At 37.0% G+C, this 9,622-nt stretch overlaps 1 pseudogene; it reads right to left on the reverse strand.

Moving 5' to 3' along the window:
- LOC118636123 overlaps nt 1-1,363 on the reverse strand; it is a 79,362-nt pseudogene extending 77,999 nt beyond the window's left edge.
- Nucleotides 1,364-9,622: the final 8,259 nt, after the last annotated feature.

The raw sequence follows: 9,622 nt of genomic DNA on the forward strand, positions 1-9,622 counted from the left end.
AACCTTGTTTTCTTCTCCTCCATCACTTACACTCTACTCACAAGCAAAATTAAACTACATGTAGTTTCCCTAAAAATCATCGCTTACCTGTGACTCCTTGCTAGTGTACTGTTCTGCCTGGAATGCTCCCTCCATATATACCTGCTTACAAAATTTAGACCCAGTCTTGCCCGGCCAGTGTGGATCAGTGGTTGAGCGCCGACCCATGCACCAAGAGGTCGCTGGTTCGATTCCCAGTCAGGGCACATGCCCAGGGTGTGGGCCCGATCCCCAGTGGGGGGCATGCAGGAGGTGGCCAATTGATGTTCTCTTTCATCGGTGTTTCCATCTCTCTCTCCCTCTCCCATCTTCCTCTCTCAAATCAATAAAGAAAAAAATAAATAAATAAAAAAAATAAAAGGCACCCTGGCCGGTTTGGTTCAGCGGTTAGAGCGTCAGCCCATGAAGCAAAGAGTTGCGAGTTCGATTCTGGTCAAGCACACCTACCTCGGTTGTGGTTTGGTCCCCGGCCCTGGTCGAGGTCGTGCAGGAGGCAGCCAATGGATGTGTCCCTCTTGCATCAATGTTTTTCTCTCTCTCTTTCTCCTTCCTTCTCTCCCACTCTATCTGAAGATAGATGAAAAAATATCCTCGGGTGAGGATTTAAAAAAAATATATATATATATGTAAAAAATATAGTTTATTATTGTTTGATTCTGTAAGTTTTTAGATTAATCCAATATCTAATCTTTACCTTAAAAGATAAAAGGTGAATGATGACTTTCTGTTGCAGAAACTCAGTGAAATGAAATATAATTAAGATATATTTCAATTAATTTCATTATTTTGTATTCATTTTGTCTGATACCCGCTTCTGTAATGTGTAATAGAACTAGTGGCAAATTTTTTCAAAATAATAAAAAGAAAGGTGGTCTTGAGATCTTCAATGTAACCAGGTTATGTGTGAAAGAATAGGTAGAATTCCTGATTTTAAAATGACCCATTACTTTGTAGTTGGTTAATCAGATCAGTCTCAACACTTAGCTGATGTGATCTAAGGTGAAAAGCACATGATGTTGATACATTTTTTAATACAAGCAAGAGAATGTCCTCACAGTAGAAACACACATGATGATACGAAGGCTGCTGGGCAGAGTAGTTTCAGTCGGCCTCTTAGTTGAGTTAAACCACTGGGATACTTCCTAATGTTCGACTGCCATCCCTACAGCTGGATATTGACAAAGATTGTGTCATTGTTCAAATTCTCCTCGAGCTCCCTTAAACTCTTCTTCAACTTGTCTAGCATCTGGCCTTCTGTGTTCCTTTCTGCATTGCCCAATTTTATCAAAACTCCTGATAAGTCACCGTAATCATAATACCCCATTCTTCATATCTGATCACCCTTGAGATCTAATCGGATTCCTCAACTTTCACTGTCTTCTTGGTGTTGTGGATCACCCTGGCCTGCCCTCAGCAACCATCCTATAGGTCAGTTTAGCCAGAGTACTCTGTTACCTATGGTGTACTTTTCAGTAATTTCCATCCACTGACCCCCCACCCTGCTCTGTAACTATAAATCCCCACTTGCGCCCTGGCCGGTTTGGCTTAGCTATTAGAGCATCGGCCCACTGACCAGACAGTCCCGGGTTCGGTTCCGCTAAGGGCACGTACCTCCGTTACAGTTTGTCCCCGGCCCCAGTTGGGGTCATGTGGGTATCAACTACTCAATGTGTCCCTCTCACATCGATGTTTCTCTCCCTCTCTCCCTCCCTCTCTCCCTCCTGTTCTATCTCAAGATAAATGCAAAAAAAAAAAAAAAAAAGATGTTCTTGGGTGAGGATAAAAATAAAAAAAAATAAACAATGCCCACTTGTTCACACTGTATTCCTTCAGAGTTGAGCCCATCTCTCTCCTGCACTGCAAAATTCCATCGCAGTGATCCTTATACTACCCATCACAACAGTCCTCTACTCCTTGAATGAAATCTTTCTTGCCATGATTTAGCAAGGGTTATTTACTTTTTTTTTCTTTAACAATGAGTGTAGAAATACACAATAATCAATATGTCCACTGGTTTTGATTTGCTTCAGCAGAAATCCCATTTTAAAATGTGGCAACAGGCAAGGTATATAGCTTGCACCTCAGAGTTTAATGGGATAATTTTGCCAATACTGAAGCCTGAATCAGAAATAAGAAGAATCATTTTTAAGTAATAGTAGGAAGAGATGCACACAGATAAGAAGAAATTATTTTAAATTCACAAGACTGATCATTTCAGGGGTGAAAATTTATGACGGTTTTGATTCTATTGGAAGCAGACTCTGAGATAGAGGGTGCTATGCATGAGGCTTTGTGCAGCTGGGACAATCCCTGAACAGGATAACAGGGGGAAAAGTTATCTATATTGGAATTGAACAATTACATAGATGACAGAAGTTAGGAGTTAGTTTTCTTACTGTTGCAGTGGGAGGTTACATATCCGCAAGGGGAGGAATATCAGAATTGTTAACCTTATACCTCAGTAGAAAACAATTTTATCAACTAAAATTTATCATCTATATGTACTTTCTTTTCCCTGTAGCCTTAAAGACCCAATTCGTTTCCAAAGTTACTAAAGTCAGCACAGTTTTTGTTCCCAATTCCATGAGAATGTTTCATACAATTTATGATGTAGTTAGAGTGTTTTATCACATTCTGCATTTCAACCTGAAACCCCACAAGAATTCTTGAAAATATGTATAATTTTATGTGTTTTTATAATAGCCATCTTAATGTGTGTGAATTAGTAACTCGTGATTTGCATTTCCATTTTCTCAATGCCTAGTGATGTTGAGCATCCTTTCATCTACTTATTGGCCATTTGTATATCTTCTTTTAGGAAATATTTGTTCAAATCATTTGCCCACTTTAATTGAATAATTTGTTGATATATAATTGTTCATAGTAGACCGTTATAATCTATTACATTACTGTGGTATATCATCTGTAACATCTCCTCTTACATTTCTGATTTTATTTATTTTAATCCTCTTTTTATTTTCCTGGTGAGCCTACCTAAAGGTTTGTCAATTTGTTTATGCTTTCAAAGAACCAATTCTTTGTTTCATTGTTCTTTTCTATTGTCTCTTTAGTCTCTATTTTATTTACTTCTGCTCTGATCTTTCTTTACTCTTCTACTAATTTTGGTCTTCATTTGTTTCAATTTTTTAGTTCTTTGAGGTATAACATTAGGTTATTTATTTGAGATTTTTTCTTTTTTTTTATACATGCATTTATTGGTATGAATTTTCCCCTTAGAACTGCTTTTGCTGCATTCCACAAGATTTAGTATGTTGTATTTCCATTTTCATTTATCTTAAAGCATTTTTTTTTTTTATTTCTCTTGATTTCTTCTTTGACATATTGGTTGTTCAGTAGCACATTGTTTAATATCAACATATTTGTGCATTTTCCAATTATCTTTGGTAATTGAGTTCTAGTTTCATATCATTGGGTCAGAGAAGATGCTTGATATGATTTGCATCTTTTTAAATTTATAATGCTTATGTTATGGTTAACATATCTATCGTGGAGAGTGTTCCTTATGCACTGAAGAAGAATATGTATTCTGTTACTTTTGCTTTCTATGTATATCTATTAGGTTCATGTAGTCTAGCGTGTCATTTAAGGTTGATTTTTTTTTTCTTATTGATCTGTCTGGATGATCTACCCATTGATGTTATTGGAGTATTAAAGTCTCTTTATTATTGTATACTGTACACTTGTTCTTTTACATTTTTTAATACTTTTCTTAAATATTTAGGTGATCCTATATTAAGGACATAAATGTAAATGTTATATCATCTTGTGGGATTGACCCTTTTATCATTATGTGATCATCTTTTTTATCTCTTATTACAGTCTTTGTATTAAAGTCTATTTTGTCTGATGTAAGTATAGTTACCTTGACTTTTTTGGTTTATTTTTTTTTTATCTGCAAATGACATTTATTTTATGTTATTTTTTTATCCTCACCTGAGGACATTTTTCCATTTTTTTGTTCAGATAGAGTGGGAGGGAGAGAGAGGAAGAGAGAGAGAGAGAGAAACATCGACACGAAAGGGACACATCAAGTGGCTGCCGCCCGCACGACCAACCAGGGCCGGGGACAAACTGCAACCGAGGTACGTGCCCTTAGTGGGAACCGAACCCAGGTCTCTCTGGACCACACGCCGACGCTCTAACCACTGATCAAAACTGGCCAGGGCTCTGCAAATGACATTTTATTTATTCAATTTTTTTTCCAATTTTTATTAATTTATTTTTGTTACAAATGTTTCTCCTTTTCCCCCTTAGACACCCTCCTCCCCATCCCAACCCCCCCCCACACACACACACACATAGCATTGTCTATGTCCATTGGTTAGGCATACATGCATATAAGTTCTTTGGTTCATCTTATCCATCCCCCCTGTCTCCCTACTCTGAGGTTTGTCAATCTGAACCATACTCCTTTCTATGTCTCTGGGTCTATTTTGTCCATCAGCTTTTTCTGTTCATTATATATCCGAAAAATAAGTGGGATCATGTAATATTTCTCTTTCTCTGATTGGCTTATTTCACTTAGCATAATACTCTTGAGGTCCCTCCATGTTGTCTCAAAGGATAAGAGATATTTCTTTCTTACAGCTGCATGGTATTCTATTGTGTATATGTACCACTGCTTTTTATCCATTCATCTATTGATGGACACTTGGGCTGTTTCCAGATCTTAGCTATTGTAAATAGTGCTGCTATGAACATGGAGGTACATATACTCTTTCTGATTGGTGTTTCAGGCTTCTTAGGGTGTATTACTAGAAGTGGGATCACTGGGCCAAATGGCAGATAAATTTTTAATTTTTTGAGGAAACATCATAGTGTTTTCCATAGTGGCTGCACCAGTCTGCATTCCCACCAGCAGTGTACTAGAGTCCCCTTTTCTCCACACCCTCACCACCACTTGTTTGATTTTTTTGGTTTCATATTGCATGGAATATCTTTTTTCACCCCTTCCCTTTCAGTCTGCATGCTCTCTTGTTTCTGACATTACTCTCTTATAGGCAGTCTATAGATGGGTATTGTTTCTTGTTTTATCAGTTCAGACACTCATTATTGTCTGATTGGATTTTTTAGTCAATTCACATGTAAAGCGATTATTGGCAGATATATACTTATTGCCATTTTAAAATTTGTTTTCTGGCAGTTTTGTAATTCCTCTGTTTCTTTATCCTTCTTTTCCTCTCTTTCTTTGTGATTTGATGAGTTTCTTTAGTAGTATGCTTAGATTCTTTTTATATCTAATGCATATTTTTGCTTTGTGGTTACCATAAGGCTTACATATAAAAACTGATATGTATAACTGTCTATTTTAAGTTCATAGCAACTTAAGTTTGAACACTTTCTAAAGCTCTACATTTTCAATTTTTGAATTGATTTTAGAGAAAGGAAGGGAGACAGAGAGAGAGAGAGAGAGAGAGAGAGAGAAAGAGAGAGAAACATCACTGTGAAGAGAAACATCAATCAGCTGCCTCCTGCACACACCCAACCAAGGATCAAACCCACAACCTGAGCGTGTACCCTGACCGGGAATTGAACCCACCACCACCCCTTGGTATACAGAATGATGCTCCAACCAACTGAGCCACACTAGCCAGGGAACTCTACATTTTTATGCCCCCTCCACATCTTATATTTTTGATATCACATTTTACTTCTTTTTTTATCACGTTTATCCATCAAATAATGTATGTACCTGCAGTTATTTTTACTATTTTGGTTTTGTAAACATCATACTAGTTTTATAAGTGATTAATCTACTACTGTTTCCTTTTGCAGTGAGATTTATACCTTCACATGTTTTCTTGTTAATTAGTCCACTTTCTTTTCAGTTTAAAAAAGTCCCTTTAACATTTCTTATAAGGCCAATTAATGGTGATAAACTCCTTTGGCTTTTGCTTGTCCAGAAAATTATCATTTCTTCAATTCTGAATAATTAGGCTGGTATAGTACACTTGGTTGGAAGTGTTTACTTTTAGCACTTTGAATATATTATATGATTTTCTTCCAGCTTGCAAACTTTCTGCTAAAAAATTTTCTTGTACATAAGAACTTGTTTTTCTTTTGTTGTATTTAAGATCCTCTCCTTTCATATTACTTGAGATCTTTTAATTGCAATGTGTCTTGGTGTGGCTCTCTTTGGGTTCATTTTTTAAAACATTCTGGGCTTCCTGGGTCTGGATGTGTATATTCTTCCACAGGTTAGGGAAGTTTTTAGCCATTACTTCTTCAAATAAAGTTTGCTCTCTTCTCTCACTCTTCTCCTTTTGGCACTGCTATAATGCAAATGCTGGTCTGCTTGATGTTGCCCCATAAGTTCTTTAAGTTATCTTTACTCTTTTTTTTCTTTTGCTATTCTGATTAGGTGAGTTCCTCTTCCCTGTCTTCAAGTTCACTAATTCTTTCTGCACCTTCATTAAGTCTGTTTTTAACCCTTCTGATGTATTAAGTTTAGTTATTGTATTCTTTACTTCTGTAACTTCTGTCTGATTTTTAAAAATATTTTCTATCTATTTGCTGAAGTTCTCACTGTATCCATCCATTTAACTTCTGAGTTTGGTGAGCTCTTTATAACCTTCACTTTAAACTATTTTTCAGGTAAATAACTCATCTTAATTTTATTTATATCTAAGGTTTTATCTTCTTCTTGTTTTTTTCTCCTATAATATATTCTTCTGTCTCCTCATTTTGCTTGAATCTCTGTTGGTTTCTATGCATGAGATAAAACAGCTATTTCTCCAGTTTTGAAAGATTGGCCTTTTGTAGATTAAACATATTGTTCAAGTTTTCTCTAGCTTTGGGTTGTCTTTCAAACTTGTGTGATTTTGCAAACAGCTCATTTTATGTATTTATTTATTTTTATTTAATGATTTTAAAGAGAGAGGAAGGGAGAAATAGAAACATCAATGAGAGAGAACATTGATTGGTTACCTCCTGAATGTCCTCTACTGGGGATCGGGCCCACAACCTGGGCAAGTGCCCTAACTTGGAATTGAACCAGTGACCTCTTGGTGCATGGCTCCATGCTCAACCACTGAGCCACACTGGCCAGGCGGCCCATTTTATTTTTAATAGCTTCCAATAGTTGAGGGCTTGTCAAGATCAGTCAATGTCCCAAAGGACAGGATCTCAGTCAGCACCTAGATTCAGGCTGATTGGAAGCCAGAACTGGAATATATATATTCCAGTGGGACTACATGTATAATTCCTGCTTACCACCAAAGCTAAATGATCTATAGGTGTCCCCTAGGTGGCAGTCACTAAAATCAAGTCTTTAGGTAAGTGCATAAGCTTCTTTCTGGGAGATAACAGTGAGCATTAGTGAGGCAGTGAGAGATCACAATCCTCTGGCCTACATTCCCTGAGAGCACCTTGTAGACTCTAGATGTGTGCCAAACCCGAAGCCTGTCTCTAAGGCTAAAGCTCCAAGATAAGTAAATGGACAACATTCACATAAAGTTTAGGGGTTAGTTTCAGTATGCTATCTGTACAGTGCTCTGTGAGTGGTAGTCTCCCAACTAGCTCTCTGATTGTTACATTTCAACAGGACCCAGGACGCATGCCCCCATGGCTTCCAGAGCCAGAAGATCAAGAGGTGTCCTCTGGGAAGAAGCTATAAAAACAAGGTCACCAGACATAAAAAACAGGGCACTAGATATGTATAAAAGCTCTGCTCTGGAAGAAACTGGTGCTTTGGGGTACAGCAGAGGGAGAGAGCAAAGATGGTGCGTACTGGCTGGAGCAAGGCAGAAAAGGAGTTCAAAGATGGCACTCTCTGAAAAAAGGGGATAATAAGAATAAGAAAAAGAAAAAAAATGGGACCTGCTGATATTAACAAGGCAAACATAAAGCAGGAAGATGGCACCCACCAGCCTCTGTCCCTAGTGCATATCCCAGCAGGCCCATGCCCCTTAGACCAATGTTCTAGAATTAACAAATGAATGCTATTCACATAAAATCAGAGCCCTTCCAAGATGCTGCTTTTGTGCTGGGCCCTTGGGTGGGTGACTGTGTATTAACCCTTTAAGTGTTGCTTCTTAGTTGACCACAAGACCATGGGACTTATGGGCATGAGTTTCATTGGTGTCCAAAGCCAGATGTTTTGAAGGGTCATCTCTCAGATGCCAGTCTTCATAGTTGGGGTGCCCAGTGTACAGTGAGAGCCCTTCACTCCTCAAGGAGAAGCTTTGGGTTTTGGGTTCCCTCCTGATTGTGCATTTTCATGTTGTGGGTAGAATTTTTAGAAGACTCTGTCTCAGCCTTTTCTACCTGTTTGATGTGGTTTCCCCTCTCATTTGCTCAATGTGAAGTGTTTTTTCGCCAATATTTTTTTGCTTTTCTTCTTTTCCAGAAGAAATTATTTCATATATAGCTGTAGATTTGTTGTGTCCATGAGAGGAAGTAAATTCAGGATCTTCTTACATCACCATCTTGAACTGGAACGCTCTCTCTTTTTTTATGTCAGTACCATGCTGTTTTGATTATTGTAGCTTTATAGTAAGTTTTGGAATCAGAGAGTGTGAGTCTTTCAACTTTATTCTTTTTTATTAAGATTATTTAGACTATTCAGGGTCCATTGAGTTTCCCTATAAATTTTAAGATGGGTTTTTCTGTTTCTGCTAAAAACATTGTTGAGATTTTTACAGGGATTGCATTGAATCTTTAGATCAGTTCAGAAATTATTGTCAGGTTAATAATATTAATTATTCTGATCCATTAACACGGGATGTCTTTTCATTCACTAATGTTTTCTTTAATTTCTTTCAACAACAATTTGTCGTTTTCAGTGTCAAATCTTTTGCCTCTTGGGTTAAATGTATCCCAAAGTATCTTACTCATTTTGGTATTGTTGTAAGTGTAATTCTTTTCTTAAAGTTCTTTTTTGATTATTTATAGTTAGTGTGTAAAAGCACAACTGATATTTAGTGTTGATATTGTATGATATTATATCCTGCCACTTAGTGAAATTTATTTATTACTTCTAATAGTCTTTGGATATTTTTGTATGTGGAATCTTCAGGGTTTTCTACATATATGATCATGTCACCTATATGAGATAATTTACTCCTTTAAAAGTTTGGGTGCCTTTATTTTATTTTCTTGCCTAATTTTTCAGGAGAAAAATTAGACATGGTAAATGCATTAGATAAGTCTTAATTGTGTTTTATTTCTTGAATTTCAAATCTGTTTTTGTTTGCTTGTTTTCATTCAATAATTGGAGCTTGTTCTCAGGCAGAGGTGGAAAAGTGGAAGGTGCAAATAAGATGGTAAAGACAAAAGTAATGGAAAAGAAGGAACCTGCAGAGGCTATGAAAGTGATAGGACCAGTTGAACCATAGAGGAAGTACAGCAAGTGGAGCAGTGCAGCCACTAGAGATGATAAAGAACATGGAGTCAAAATAGGCAGTAGACGAAAAAAGAGGCAAAACAGGTAATGGAGTAAGGAAAACAGTGGAACCAATGAAAAGAATATAGCACTTGAATTTAGTGGAGAAGAAAATTGCTCAGAAGTAAATCGTCTAGGTTTGGAGAGACGAACACTCTAAGAATTTATACATCAGCAGGA

The sequence above is a fragment of the Molossus molossus genome, unplaced genomic scaffold (assembly GCF_014108415.1).
Source record: "Molossus molossus isolate mMolMol1 unplaced genomic scaffold, mMolMol1.p scaffold_m16_p_2, whole genome shotgun sequence".
Classification (NCBI taxonomy): Eukaryota; Metazoa; Chordata; class Mammalia; order Chiroptera; family Molossidae; genus Molossus; species Molossus molossus.